The sequence below is a fragment of the Megascapheus bottae genome, chromosome 5 (genome assembly GCF_031878675.1).
Source record: "Megascapheus bottae isolate mThoBot1 chromosome 5, mThoBot2.hap1, whole genome shotgun sequence".
NCBI classification, from domain to species: Eukaryota; Metazoa; Chordata; class Mammalia; order Rodentia; family Geomyidae; genus Megascapheus; species Megascapheus bottae.
Window position 1 is genome coordinate 34,509,986 of NC_143513.1, and position 16,540 is coordinate 34,526,525.

At 34.8% G+C, this 16,540-nt stretch overlaps 1 protein-coding gene and 1 pseudogene across 5 annotated transcripts in view; one reads left to right on the top strand and one right to left on the bottom strand.

The window, feature by feature from the left end:
- The window catches only part of Pclo (piccolo presynaptic cytomatrix protein), a 263,933-nt gene that overhangs the window by 51,990 nt on the left and 195,403 nt on the right, over nucleotides 1-16,540 (top strand). The window lies entirely within an intron of this gene.
- Nucleotides 2,609-2,747, bottom strand: LOC150063208 (small nucleolar RNA SNORA51; annotated as a pseudogene).

The window sequence follows — 16,540 nt, forward strand, 5'->3', positions numbered from 1 at the left end:
ATACGATTAAACTGCAGGAGAACAAGAATCTGCTCATTCAATAGGGAGAACTTTCAGAACTAACAGATAACTATACTTTTTGTTTAGTATGTCCTTATCTAAGCCCGCTTGCCTTTATTATTAAGTGAATATACTTGTCCTTTATACATATTATTGCAGTTAGAGTTATCAATTTTTCTCATTTTTATACTTAGCATGAAGTCTGGAAGTACTGGTTCAAACCACCAAACTCTAATTTTCTTTGATCTTGAAATCCACAAAATGACAGTAATAACAAGTAGTCATAGATGAGACCAGGAAAGGAAGAGGTAGATTAGAAATAAAAAGCCAGATAATGTTCACAAATTTATGATTCCCTCTTTGGAAGTATATTCTAATCCAAATGATTTAATCTTTCCTCCTTCTTGCTATGACCTACTTCAGCCACTTTATTTATTTGTTTGTTTGTTTGTTTATTTTGCCAGTCCTGGGCTTGGCACTGTCCCTCGGTTTTCTCAAGGCTAGAGATCTGCCACTTGAGCCACAGTACCACTTCTTGCTTTTTTTCTATGTATGTAGTACTAAGGAATTGAATCCGGTTCTTCGTGCATGCCAGGCAATCACTCTACCTTTAGGCCAGACTTCCTGCCCTTCAGCCACATGATTTATAAAAGTATAAAAAAATATTATCGAAAGGGTAGTGGGGACCAGGAAAAATAAACATCAGTTATTAAAAAGAGTGTCCTTGTTGGGTGTTGTTGGCTCACACCTATAATTCTAGCTACTTAGAAGGCTGAGACATGAGAATCACAGTTCAAATCCAGCCTAGGTAGGAAAGTCTGTTATCTCCAATTAGCCACCAGAAAACCAGAATTAGAGCTGTGGCTCAAAGGAATAGAGTAATAGTTTTGAACAGAACAGCTTAGGGACAGGCCTAGGCCTTGAATTCAAGATCCATAACAACAAACATAAAGAAAAGAATACTACTTAGATTGTATCATTCCTAGTGTCATTTAATTAACTTTGGTTAGAAATGTCATTTGTCTTATTTTAGAACTTAATGATCATTACTGATTAATCTTATCTGCAATAATTTTCTGCATTCAACCATGTGGATACTCCAGTTTAGTCATTCTTCTTTAGGAGTAGAATTTTAATACACTAGGCTAAGTATTTGCCTATGTAAAAGACTTCAGATCTGCAAATACCCTTTGGTCTTTGATATTTATTCAAAAGTGTCTATCTAATTTATATGGCATACAAATATCTGGGAACACATATATAATTGCATCCTTTTCTGATTATATTTCAATGAAAGGTAACTCTTAAGTTCATAAATGTCCAATTGAATAATTGAACATAAATATATGCGTGTATATTATATACATATATATGAATGTAGGAGAGTTAAATTTTGTATATTCAGAGCATCAGTTCCTACAAACCAAATCCAGATATAAAAGATCTCTGATTTCTGCCTTCCTTTCTCACTGTCTCTCGGCCTGAATAAACTTTATAATAAATTATAAAATTTCAAATATATTTTTATCAAGACTACAATTTCTTGAAAATAAGGAAGGGAAGCACTACTTGGAGACTGAAGCAGAAAGTATGTGAGTATCTCAGAATAAGGGTTCCTAATTCCTTTACAAACAGGTTATGTGACCTTTCTTCAATACATCATTTTCCTTTGAATTGCTTCAGGACACAAAAAAAGGTTCAGACATGTTACTGAGAAAGAAAACATAATAAGCATGTACAGCAAAGGTGTAGATCTTTGATGGTTATACAAAGCTAGGTGATAGCTTAAACTAATAGGAACTGTGGGAACTAGGCCACTTGACATGACAGATGGTGTTCAGTGTGTGGGGAGAGCAGCCCTTGTGTAATGATAGTATTCATGCTGGCTTCAGGGAGCTCAGTAATAAAGAGCTGTGGCTAGTGAGCCTTTTCTGTATATTATAGTAATACAAAAACTATCTACCTATGAACATGAAAAATCTTACTGAGAATGAAACTATAGTATAAATCCCTTGTATGAGAATTATTTTAAGGATTATCTCCAGCAACCAACTTAACTAATATAAATGTAGAAACATTTCAGGTCCAGTCTCTGGAATCTGGGTAAAATTACAAATGAGAACCCAGGAGCATAAAGCCTCTAGGTTATAGAAACCAGCCATTCATCTAGGACTTTTCCATACATAATCCTAATAAGCCTTTGAGCAACTCAATGAAAAATTAGTATTACTTTTCCAAAAAGTATGAAGTGGAGACATGTAGTAAATTTAATTTTCTGTGGTTGCTAAGCCCCAGATTATTTCTATTTTTCGTTTGTCCTGCTAGATATTTCTCTAATCTGTAGTTATTTTGACCACAGAATCATATGGTATAGGTGAAAGTAAAAAAATTTGGTTACTTGCCAATAATCAGGCTCAAAGATGATCATCAAGCCCATGATGGAACTGAGACCATTTACTCAACTTAAAGATGTATGTGTGAGTGTGTGTGTGTGTGTGTGTGTGTGTGTGGGCACGCAAGTGTATGATAGTTTTGCACATGTACCTATGTGCTTATATTTTTTCCCCTCCTTCACTAAATATTTTAAGTCCTTTCTTTTTCCCCTAGCCCATGTCTCCCCACTGACAATACAGACCAGGCACAGGGGCGGGGCTAATGTGTATAGAGGGTAGGTTTATTCTGCCTTCTCTTTCTAGAATACAGTCAGTGTAAGAACACAGCCTGTGGTAAGCACCCACCCAGAGGCCTAAATATTTTAAGTTCTATCATAGTGTTAAAAGAAAGAAAATAGCCATAAAGATGGAAAAACCAGTGTGGTACAAGTAACAGATACAAGCTCAATGAGGAATATGTTTTAATATAATCAATATAACTGAAAAGAAGTATAAATATAATAACTTTCATAATAACATACCTGTACAGTAAGTAAGATTTTCCTAATTACTCTTAAAGGGTTTCAAAAGCTTCAGAAATTAATCCTTTTGTCTTTGAGCTAGAACTTCATGGTTAGCAATACTTCATGGAAGTGGACATGTAAAAAGTAGAACATTGTATTTTATTCACAAGAGGTAAACCTCGAGAGATCTTTAGAAGAAAATCTTAAGTTCTAAAACTGGTGCTGTTGACCTGTTTTATCCCAACACATGAAGATAGCAGGCAGATACCTTAAAGGAAACAAATCTCCCATCAGTCTTTTGAAGATACTATGGAAAACAGTGACAAGAGGATTATAAATTTCACCTTGCACTATTGTCAGAGATAACACAGAATTTATCAAAATTGTACAGTTGATTTAGCACAGTTCAGCTGAAACTGCAGTTGTTCTGATTTGTGTGTATTTGTTCAATTACCTGGGACACAGGAAAGACAAATGAAAGCTTTCTCATATTCTCTCCTAATTTCTAAAGGAATTGATCTTATTTGTTATTTATTTCTTGCTAAATTTACTGGTTACTTCATTTTATATTCATATTTATCTACAATAATTTGTTTAAAAACAACATAGTTTAATAAAATGTTTTACTAGAAAAGGGAGTATTTTGTGGGGCAGAAGAAAATAACCTTTTGGGGAATCTTTGCTATGTAGTTAGAAGTCTAAGAAATGTGACAGGTTTTTATGTCCCTCTTTTTTAACTATACTCCAGAAAAGTGTTCTCTTAAGAACCTTCAAACCAAATGGAAATGAACTTTTTTAATAGGAGAAGAATTGAGAAATTAAGAGATTTGGACCTGTTTTTCAAGCACATGATGAAGTGTGTGCCTCTGGTAACTGGAAGATCAAGAGACCCACAGGATTCCTTTCCACTTAGATGATTTCTTAGAAGCCACACAGTTGTGAAAATGATTAGACCAAGGTGGTTTGTACAGAATGTTCACTGCATGCAGTGAAGGCAATGGAATATCCGAGATGCTGGAAAGGACAAGGTATTGATATCTTTGTTTTTTAACAGAAACCATTTCCTTCCATCAGAAGTTTCTTTAGGGTAAAAGTGACTGTAAAAGATGGACATATTTTTTGTTTTATTTTGTTTTGCCTTTTCCTGACATTTTAACATTTCCTCAAAGCAACATGAATGCTCCTGATTTATTATAAGGAATGACAGACGAATTCAACAAATTTTCATTACACTAAGCATATAGGGAATTTGAGTGCACTGAACAAGCATTACCCTTTCAGAGGCACATGAAATGGAAATTTGCCTTGATTGTCTTCCTTTATCCTCATCTTGTGGAATCATGGCAGGTTCATCTGTATAAAGCAGAAACTTAGACACATGCAGTACAATGTGTAAAGATGAACAATGGCAAGGTTTCCTTCAGTCAGCATCTGCTAACTGTTTCACAGATAATATTTATTTCATTAAAAAAAGAAATGCCATATTAAGATCACATGTTCTTTCAAAGCTGTAGAGCATCCTCAGGAGGATCTGACATCTACAAGCTGCCATGCCAGGTGGTTGCTACTGTTTTTTATTACTAATTTTATACTTTATGCTCTGCTGCAGATGAGTCTTCACTTTTCTGAAGTATTTGACTTAGGCCTTACATATCTGTCTGATTTTTATTCCTGTGATATGGTATATAATCTCTCCAACTATCCAACTATCCTGCTTTACTAAACTTTAGTTCAGAACTAAAATGAGTAATTCTAACTAAAAGTTAGAACTACTTTTGCTGTACATATTTATCTCATCATTGTGATAGAAGTTGTTTCACAGCAAGGGAATACTTTCAGGGATCATGTCTATTTACTTCCATATAGCAGAGAATTCTTACTCATTAAAAATATTTTCCTGAACAAGTTAAGAATATGTTTGCTTATATTTATATCTACAAGTATTTAGATAAGAAAGGCTTTTGTTAATAAAATGAGGCAAAAATCCCATGTGCTGTGAAAGACAGTGTAAGGCAAAGTCCATATCCTTAGAAAATTTATATTTCCTCAGTAAGGCCAAAGTAACATAATTTATGTTCAGTTTCAGAAAAAGTCTTCAGCTTTCTTCAAATGATGCCTTTTATCTAGAAGGATAAGAAGCTGTTGTATTTTAGAATGCTTTTATTTTTCCATGATTTTGCATAATTGTGAGGGGAAATTTTCTTCTTTAAAAAGGAGACCTTAATCGTAAGATGACTTCAGTTTTCTGAAAACTTTAAAGTCAGATACATCAGTAGATATGATTGAGTTTTATAATGTAACTTTAGTCCCAGGCTAAAGGCCTAAAGCTGGGGGTTCTATCATGTTAAATTTGGCCATTACCCCCGTACAAGAATTGAAGCGAATAGTAGTGGTGACAGGCAGAAAATGAGTTGTAAAGTGGAGGCCTTGGAGACACAGGTAAGGTATAGCCAGACGTTCTCTATTCTGGGATTCTAATTGGAGTTAATAAAAGAGGTTAATTTAAATAGAGGTAAATTTGGATAGTGGAATAGCAGTCTTGGTGAAAAAAAGGGTCTGTTGGGTCACTATCTCACTTCTGATTCTACAAGGGGACCCAACAATGTTTACATGGCTGCTATCACTTCTGCAATAAATAAATAAATAAATAAATAAATAAATAAATAAATAAATAAATAAATGAATGAATGAATGAATGAATGAATGGTCCCAGGAGATGAAATCACTACTGTGTTAGATTGCAGTTTCCTCATTACGTATAATCATCCTCATTTGGTATGGGGTTTGTCCTTAGATGTTCCACTGTTTCTTGGAGTTAGTTTCTGCCTCTTGTTATAAGTATGTTTTCCATCAATTCTCTTCTCCTGGAATCTAAGGTAACTGCAGCTGAGGGCATAGGAGCAGAGGAGATAGGTACAGAATGTAAGGCTGTTGTGCTTCAGTTAACTTGTAGACATATGTTAGGAGGAGTCAGTGCTTATACATAACAGAGGAAAAGAAGGGAAGAATTCAATCAAGAATTCAATGTATATCCTACAAAATTAAAAAGAGTGAGGAAAGGGGATGGGTGAGAATGTTGAAAGAGGCTACACTGATCAAGATGACTTTATGAACTGATACATTAAATGACAACTTCTTTGTACAACTACTTAAAGATAATAAAAATAATCAGTTTCTACGTACTTACTATCGTGTAAGGGATTCATTAAAGCATTTATCCAAACCATGAAACAAAAGCCATGTTTGACATGTCTAGAGGTAACTTTTTAAAAGATGGCACATCTTTCTTTCCTAACAATTAACCTTATGACAGTTGGCCCTTTTTCTGTTGCTAAGTGTCATATATATTCTCATAGCCTTTATATGGTAGTGGTAATGTCTTCTCCCTTCTCTTCTCTGTCAAATGTTAAATCTGCACATGTTTGAAATACATGTCATGACCCTGATGATAGGATTGATATACAAGTCATTTCTCATATATCCAAGTTTCCCTAAGAGATAAGATCTATCCACATGGCTATAGAGTGAATCTTTGAGCTGACTCCGGATTATATATATATCTCTAAAGCCAATGGCTTATAGCTATGTCTAGTTGAGGAGTTATGTGGGATGGCAAAATCTACAAACAGTACAAAAGAAAACCAAATTATCCTTTCTTTTTTATGTTGGAATTTCCTTTATTTATCAATGAATGATGTTTACTGAATTAGTGTAATGGTTTTGAAACATGGGAATAATATTTCTCGAGACTTTTCAAGCTGTTCACAATATAATAGGTATAGATAAAACCCAAGTTTAAGTTTTATTATTACATTTTGTCTGTCACAGACTGTGAGTGGGTCTCAGTGGTAGCACCGTTCTCTAATGTATGCAAAGCTTTCAGTTCAGTGACCAATATGGCAGAATATTATTCATGAAAATATGAAGTTTAAACAAAAGCATAAAATCCATACTCTGAGGAGGTCATTAATTTCTATTTGTAAATAATTTCACTGTGTTCAATATAGAGTGGCAGTGCAATGTCAAATGAGAAATTGTTATGTACAGTTTCTTTCATAAAATAAATTCAACAGCATAATGTAGTAAAATAATTAGCAAATTATGTGGATTTTTGAATATAATTTCTGTAGCCATAAATTTACAGAATTTGCTTTTTAGTAATGACTAAACTGGCACCAAGATTCTTATAAAGGTAAGTCATATAAATGGAACTTAATGCTACTATTGATGCTCCTAGTATAATGAAAAATTTTCTTTACATAGCCAACAGTGTTAAATGTTTTATCACTAAAAGTTAGTGAAGTTAGTAGCATTTTATCACACCCTTCTCTTCAAACAAGCCTGTTCAAGAGTAAGCTAGGTGATTTTACTGGTATATATACCACCCTATTTTTTAAAGCCTTATTCTTTTCATTGTTTATTGACATTAGTTATAGATCATTGATTTCCTGTGATAGTCTCATACACTCAAAATTACCTAACATAGTTATCTAAAAATTTATAATTAAATCAAATAACAGTATATAATATGAAAATATGCCTGTGAATATGTAGTTATGAGTTTTTCTTAAAAAAATAAAATTCTTGATTCATCCTTCAGGTTAATATTTCCACCTCTGACTGATTGACTTATCAATTGATTGATTTCTCTATTTTTGCATCATGGTTTCCCATCATGTATGCCAAGAAACAAATTATCTTTTCTGTAAGGTAATACATTTAACCATGTGAATCAGAGTACTGGAAGTTGCATGTATGGGTTAGCATGAATAGACAGATAACTAAAAGGAAGAAAGAGTGATAGAGTTTTAAGATGATTCCTAAGCTCTCCCTGCCCTGCATGTACACGTCTTGTAAATTTCTTCTTTTCAGTGCAAAATTGACCTGTGACTGAGTTATCACTTCCTTGATCACAATTAAAAACTGCAGAAGCAGTTTTATAGATGAAAGAAATACCATCACCAGTTGACTTTAGAATCGTTTTTTTTTTGCCAGTTCTGGGGCTTGAACTCAGGACCTAAGCACTGTCCTTGAGCTTTCTCAAGGCTAGAGTTTTGCCACTTGAGCCACTGCACCACTTACGGCTTTTTTTCCTATGCAAGAAATCCAGCCTGGATCATTGTGCATGCCAGGCAAGCATTCTAATACTAGGCCAAACTCCTGGCCCTGGAGATTTTTTTTCAGCCTAATCATGTAAGGTTTAGAATAGGCAGCAGGAGCTGTTGCTGTTCGGGTTGGGGGAGGGAAATAGGGACAAAAACATGAGAAGGAGTATCAATGCGTGTGAAGTAATGCACCTTCTACCTGTCAAATATTACTGTAACTCTTCTATTAATTACAATAAAAGTAAATTAAAAATAATAAAAAATAAAAAGATGTCCATAAAGACATGAACTTCCATGTGATAGAGTGAGCCATCTGGCAAGGAACAGCAAGTAGGCAGAAGATAGGCAGAAGTTTAGTCCTGTAACCACAAGGAGCTGAATTCTTCCAACAACCTGAATGAACTTTGGAAATTCCAAGTAAAAGTAAGATTGCAGCACAGCCAACCTTTTTTTAATTATTATTTCATCCTCCTGAAAACCTGAACAAAGATTCAATTTCTGTGTTTGTCATCTCCCTTCTGAGATGAAAAACTTTAAGGCACCATATTTTTTATTGGTAATTTGATATAACAATAGAAATAGTTATATCAGCATTGTACCTGTTGTATTTCTGTGGCCAATGATATAGTTGGGGGCAGAAAGTAACTTAGGAGAATAAATTAATTCTTCACACAGTTGAAGTTTTAATACATCATGTTATAGCTATTAGAACTGCTAAATCAACAATTTGTTGTGGCAGAGAAAGAGAACTTACCACAATGCCTTGCATCATACAGAAGGGATGGGAAAAGATTTATGCATTTGTTTAGTTGTAATGAGTGGAGTCAGATGTGGCAATTGTGGCAGGGCAAAGAAAGCAGTGGTTCCAAACCTGTCAGGGCCAGCCTGTGCCCATTCCCACCATGACAACATCCTCCCATTCTTATGAACTCAGGAGAAATGCTTATCCCATAGAAATTCTATGAATTGGCCCTTGTACACCCTTGTCTTAAAGATATTGCTAGACCGCTTGAATTTTGAGGTTTGCAGAAATAAGACATGAGCAGAGAAAACATTGTGGTAGAGAGTGGCAGTGTTGTCACACTGAAGGAATATGGCTAAGCAGTAGCTTAAAGCAGAGAAGGCTGAAAGTAGAGGGAATTAAAAGAAAGTTCTAGCCAGTTCTGAAGCCCATTATGGCGGAAACAGCATCAGAGACCAATCTGTGTTGAACAGCTAGGATCAAGGTGGCATTTCTGGCAGAGCAACTGTCAATACATGAAACCTAGTGACAATCATGAAACAGCAGCCTCAGTACCAAGCCAAAGACAAACAGGAGCAGCATCCTGATTTCTTAACTGGGAGAATCTAAGCAGACAGCCATGAGCTTTGTGTTAGGACTATGTATATGGAGGCTTCAAAGGGAAAGGTATCAATCTCATCCATTATTACTGTCCCACAACCCAATTCCAGCATTTTATAATTTTGTATTCTTGATGTGAACTAAAACAGCACACCTAGATATATACATGCAAATGAACTCTGGACTGCATTTTCAAAACTCCTTAAAAAGCAATATTTTCAAATAATCCTATTGGATAAATTTTGATAATTTTGTTAGTGAAGGGAGAATATGTGTATGTATTTTTCATTCAGAAATTTAGCAGTGCATTCGACATTGAAAATATGATCTTAATGTTGAGAAGATTTAGAAGCACTGTACTATAGACTCTAATGTATCTACAGTGTCATTGCAGCATGTTACTAAAACATCAGAACAAAAGTGAGAGGATCTAGACCATAGTTAAATATTAGGAAATAAAGATAACTTTAACCCAATTATATCTTTAAATTCCCTTTTCAGATTTCATTTGTGGGAGCAAAAAGGATATCTAAAAGTAAGACAATGAACTGTGGATTAGGAGTGTGGTTGAACAGGGAAGGGGGTCAGACCACCTCACCATTGAGTACTGTCCCAGTATCAGATTTAGGTTGGATTGTTGGCTGCTGTTACTACATTGTACACACAGTGGGTTTCGCGAGTTCAACTTACAGTGGTTCATCAAAGAAGTTTTTAATTTGGGGATGACACAAAAGCATAATTTGCATTCAGTAGAAACAGTTCTTGCATTTTTGAATTTAGATCTTTTCTTTGACTGGGCATATGTATATTTTTAACTTACTATAAGTAACCCATATTAACTTGTGAATTTTTTTTTACATTAAAACTCAAGTTATCAGTGGCTTAACAGTAGTTTCAAAGAATCTAGGACTTTACCTATCTGAAAAGTAGGTACATTTACCCTGTGTATTGTATATATGTTTATCTGAACTAGGGAAGGAAAGGGGAATGACAAAATGGTGAGACAGAGGACAAAGGGTGAACCAAAGCACCAGTGATATTCACAAGACTATACATTGGGAATGAAATTTATAACTTGGCTGGGGGTTGGGCGGTAGAAACTGTAAAAAATGAGGAAGGGAATGACAATATTTGACAAGAAATATACTCACTATCTAACATATGTAACCATATCTGTATATTGTATAACAGTAAAATTAAATTTTAAGTCAAATAAAAAAGTTAAAAAATTTAAAAGAAAAGTAGGTACATTTTATCATCTTTCAATTTGGATAGTTATTAACTAATTGATTTAATATTTAGTTAAAATATTTATAGTTATTTAAATGTATTATTATCAAGGCTCTAACATAATTGAATTTAGACTTTGATAAAGTCTGTATTTTTTGTCTGTCAAATTAATTGAGTGAAATACAGAGAAATGTTTTAAGGAACACATGTACTCCTTGTATACTCCAGTGGTTGTCTGATATTATTGTGTATTAGGATCTTAAGATAGGATTGTGAAGATTCATGATCACTATAATAACTAATATTTCATGCTTACTTGAATGTTACCCTATAATTCAATCTGAAGTCTGAGCTCTCCTAAGCCTAAAATTTTAATTGTCTAAGTGATTTTGATTGAGTCCTCAAATGCTGGAAAAAAGACAACTTAAATTGCTTATAGTTAGAAATCAATATTTCTTCAATCAAGTTGAACACTGCCAAACTGCCTGCCACCAATTGTATCAGGATATCTTCTGTACCTATACAAACTGCAGGTCTTCTGCACTCATAGTTTGAACTATTTCCATTATAGTTCTTTTTCTCTCTCTGCCTCTCTTTCCCTCTCTTGAAATCCAAGTCGTGAACTTGTCTATCTTGCTTACACCTAGCTGATGCACTGTCACTTGAGTTATACAACTGGTCCTGCTTTTTCTGGGTTAACAGGAGATAGATTTTCACAGGCTTTTCTGTCTGGGCTAGCTTTGATCCACGTATGATCCTCCAGGTCTCTTAGCTCCTTGAATTTCTAGGATTACAAGAGCAAGCCATTTACTCCTACTTGGTCCTGTTTTTAGATTTCTAAACAGCAGTAGCATTTGTGTATTTGACCTGAATTTTAATTTGAAACAATTATTTTTATTCCTGTTTGTTCCAAATATTTTTATTCCTTTTTTATTCCAACATGTCTTATTGTGTAGAATCAAAATAGGAATAAAACAAGAAATCCTAGAAAATTATTGAACCCTTACATTGTTGTTCTGAAATATTCACTCATAATTTTCTTGTTTTTTCAAAAGGTTTACAAATTTGTAAAATCACATATACCTATTCTGACCGTTTCTTTAATCCCTCATCCTTAGTAAATAATTGAGTTTGACAACTTTTCACATGTTTGCCTTTCAGAAACAGATTCAAACAAATACCCAAAGAAGACAATCAGAAGATTCCACATACATTCTGGAAATGCCCCTTTGAGGATAACAAATCCATTAAATAAATTTTTGCTAATGTTTTAATGTTAGAATAGATTCTTCATAAGCCACTTTTGGTATCAACAAGAATGAAAGTTCATGACTTCTTATTTTCCTTCTCATAATAGTCCATGATAAGTTTCTTCAAATAAAATCAACATGTTTCTGACAGAATGTCACAGAATGTCCTTATGATTTTCATTCTAAAATTCTTTTGTAGGCCATTTCTTCCTACATTTTAATAACCAGTAGTTCAGAAAGGGGCTTATTATTCTGTGCTCTCTGAAGTACTTGGTTAGGGTTTGAATTTATTATGTTATTATAACAATACCAGGAGGAAGTAATGGTTTAAAACATTAAGGATTTTATTAGGGAAATCTCACTCTTTTCTCTAGTGAGGAGACTTGCAGGTGTGGAGTTTGAGATTGCAATTAGGATGGTTCTGTTTGGTTCCTTCAGCAAATAGAAACATGCAAGATACTCACTTTTACAAAAGTAACTGAAATGGAGTAGGAAATGAGTATTTGTGTTTGCAAATGTATATTTACTGTACTGTAACATTTAAATTCTTTAAATTTTTTCTTTTAGATTTGAATTTCTAAATTAATATGCCAACCTGTTAAGTTAGTCTGCTGATTCAACACAAAATCAAATCCCCTATTGGGAAAACAGGCGTAACTAGCCATGCTTCTACCTCAATACTCATTTGCCTTGCCCATTATTTCTATTAAAGATGGACTCCTTTTGAAACAATGGACCTTTGATTTTGTGCTGATGACCATTATGCATATTTTGACTTTGATGCTACATTTTGGTCACCAGGTAGGATTTTGTCCAGTTACCTGGTTCCTTTGTGCCTTAATTCCTGAACTAATTCCTAGATCTTTATCTTAGCATTAATACTTCCTTTTAAAAGTTCTTAAATAGAGAAATTCATAGAGATCAGCGGAAGATGATGGTAGTTCAGTGTGAGTCTTTCTGAGCTCTCTCTAAGATACCATTTCTAGCATTGTAGGGGAAAGTTCATACCCAAAGATCCATCCTAAGTAAGCTTTGGCACCACAGAGATCTCAGAAAAGAAAAAGGCAGAAAACAGTGTGGAGCAGCACCAGCCGGAGCCCTCCTGAACCTGAGTAGCCAGCACTTCTGGGGAAGGCAGACCTGCTGGCTCCAGAGAGAGAGCCACACAGAGCCTGCATGAGCCCAGAGCCGACACCCAGCCGTGGAGGACCTGCCAGCTTTACGGAACCAGAAAATCCTGCAATTTGTGAGTACCTCCGAGAAGTTTCCACTTCTGCTAGCAGAACAACATTGGGAAGGAATCCCCTCTCCCATCAGCTGAAAGCAGCACCATCTTAACTGATGGCAAACTCTGACAAACCAACTGGAGCCTGAGAAGTAGTGCTGGCAGTGACATCATTCAAAAGGGCAAAGGTTTTCTCAGAGGCAGCATATCCGGAAGTACGCCCCCTGTGCTAGGCGGGACTGCAGCTCCACTGGCTTTTTTTTCCTGCTCAATCAAGCAAACTGATCAGAAAATCCGCAAAGCCAAATCAGAGGAGAAAAAGACTTTTTGAAGTGTTTGGATCCTGAATTTAGTGGAGTTACAAATTTCATACCCTGTTTCCCTCCCCTCACGCCAAAAAAAAAAACCGCAAACTGACGAATACCTTCTTTTTTTCTACCATTTTTCATTTGCATTTTTATGTGTTCTTATTTTTTTTGTCATTTTACCTCCACCTTTTTTTTTTTACTGTTATAATTTTTTCCATTTTTTTCCTGCTTTCCTTCTGTCCTTGTGGTTGTTCCTGGAAACATAGTGACAGCACTGTGTACAGTCTGGATACAAATGATATTTTTATTGATATAGTCACCTGCTTTTTAATCTGTTGGTTCTTAACTCTAGTATTTCTTGTCTAAGATCTCACAATTGTGTGGGATTTCCCCCCAAAATTTTTCTTTTCTTTTCTTTTTTTGGTTTAGTTTTTAAAAATTTTTTTATCATTGATCTCTCATATATATATATATATATCTTCCTCTTTTCTTGATATATTCTTATTACTCTTCTTATTTTCATAGGTTTTATCTTATTTTTTCTAAATTTTGTACTCAACTATTTTACCTTTCTATCACCTTAGGCCAGTTGTCCTTACGCTATCCTTTTTCTTCATTACTATATTAATCTTACACTCGTACCTTACTCTTTTCTTACCTCCCCTCTTGTTTTTCATGCTGTTTTTCTATCTCTGGTCCTCTGTTCATCCTTCACCTTTTAGAATGGATGGATCTACAGTTGATAGATGTTGAGCAATTCTGTATATCTAGGTGTTCAATTATACTGTAGGTCCAGAAGGACTTAAATACAATAGAGATTGGATTGGGGGTTTACTTTTTTGGTCATAAAATGGTGATCATTGGTGGTATTAGATTTGTCTGTAAGTGCACAGAAAGTGAGAGAGAGTAATAATACCAATCTAAAATTGTGAACTTCTAATGTCTGGCCAGCTAAAGAGCTCTAGGTTGGTTATATCTTAAAAATTGTAATCTTGTACAGTTTTAATCTTGCTCCAATTTTCAAATGGGCAGAACAAGAAACTCAAGAAAAATGGCAAATGAAGGAATAGCATTTCCCACCCGATATAAACAGGCAATTGAGCAGTCAATGGCAAAACTACAGAAGAGTCATCTAAACGCTATAAAATGCAGTTGATAAACATGATCAGTGAAAAGTTTGAAAACATACAGAGATATGTGAGGGAGTCATATCTAAATGAGGTGAAACCATAAAGAAGGTGATACATGAACGTGAGGAAGGCATAAAGGAGGCCATAATAAAGGATTTACATGAACATGAAGAGGCTAGAAAAAGAAAAATGGACGCATTCATAGAATCCACAAACAAAAAGCTGACCGAACTCCAACAAATGTCCAATGAGAGTAAGGCTGCTGAGCTAAGGCTTTAAAGAAGTACATACATGATCTAAAACAAGAGATGCAAGGCATCAAAAATGAGCAGTTGGAAAGAAGGCAGATGAAGAATAAAGTAGAAAGTATTGATAGAAGGTTAAACAGTGCAGAAGACAGAACCTCCGGGGTTGAAGATAATCTAGTTGGTCTAGAGAAAGAACAGAAAATGTGTCAAACCAAATCTAGGAAATATGAGAGAACGCTTCAGGAGGTCCAAGATATAATTAGGAATCCTAATTTAAGGCTAATTGGTATTGAGGAGGGTGTGGAGAAAGAGGTCAATAGTATTGGAAATATACTTCACAGAATCATCTCAGAGAACTTCCCAAATATCCAGAAGGGCAGGCCCATCCAGATACAAGAAGCAACAAAAACATGATACTGACAAAGAAATGGTGCCTAAAAAATCATACCAGCTAAGTACCACAAGAACTGTCAAGCCACAGGCCCTAATGAAAGCTTTTAAAAATGGCAGGAACTAGTAAATATTTATCAGTCCTTACCCTCAATATCAATGGACTAACTCTCCAATTAAATGGCATAGACTGTCTAGTTGGATCAAAAAGCAAGATCCATCGTTGTGCTGCCTTCAAGAGACACATCTTGTCCAAAAAAATAAACCTTTTTTTAAAGTAAGAGGCTGGAATAAATTTTATCAAGCTAACATCCCTCATAAACATGGTGGCATTGCCATCCTCATATCAGATAAAATAGACTTAGGAGTTTACTACATAACTAATAAAGGGATCTTTCCTCCAGGAGGACATAACCAGCCTAAATATTTACACACCTAATCCTGGAGCACTGAACTTCATCAAGCAAACTTTACTTTCATTAAAACCACACATAGATCGCAACAGAGTGATGAGAAGAAGATGGTACCTGACTCAGGAAAAGGGAATGGCTTTTCAGAGTTGAGAGACTATAGAAAATTCCACATAATTAATTATGAATACTGAATAGTAACTAAATCTGTAATGCTGGCGGACAAGGCTATAAGAGGCAGCAACCCTAATCCTAGAACTTTTATTTCCTAGTAGGAGGGCAGAAATTTCTCTGGAGGGCAGTATTAGTTTAATTTAAGAATTATCAGTAAGACTTATTTGCCTTAAAACTATTCATGGAAAAATAGAAAGTAGAGATAACTGAAAGCAGACTTCAGTTTAAAGAATTTTATAGTAGATTAGATGGGAGATGATTCACACAGAAAAAAATAAATGAATGATAAACCTCTTTTTATGTACTGATTAACTAGATTCATTGGACAATTATATTGAATAAAGACAGAAGGAAGGTTAAATATTATTTTTGTGTCTATAAATTATAATTAGGATAATGGCTAATGATAATTTACAAAAACAGAGTATAGAAGCATGAAAGCAAAGATATAAAGAAAGATTAATTCAGAGGTATGATGAATTTTTAAACTTTTTAGGATCCCTAGTAATTTTGAATATGAGTGTGGGATAAAACTAAGGAACATTGTGCTACACACTTGACAGGTATTATATCATTCAAATATATTTTGATTGTTTGTTTGAAAAGGTGCACTGTGGGCCTAAAACAGAGGCCTGGGTGGTCAAGGGACGCCTTGACCCCCCCTCCCCTTCTGAGTTTCTTGTCGATAACAAGGCATACCTGAGAGTCCCACCAGCAAGACATGTCTAAATCTAAAAATAACTGTTTGGTGAAAACATTCATTTGAGCTCATGTTTTTTGTGTTAAGTGTATCTGATTGAGTCCAATTTTCTTGTTATATGTCAATGTCTGA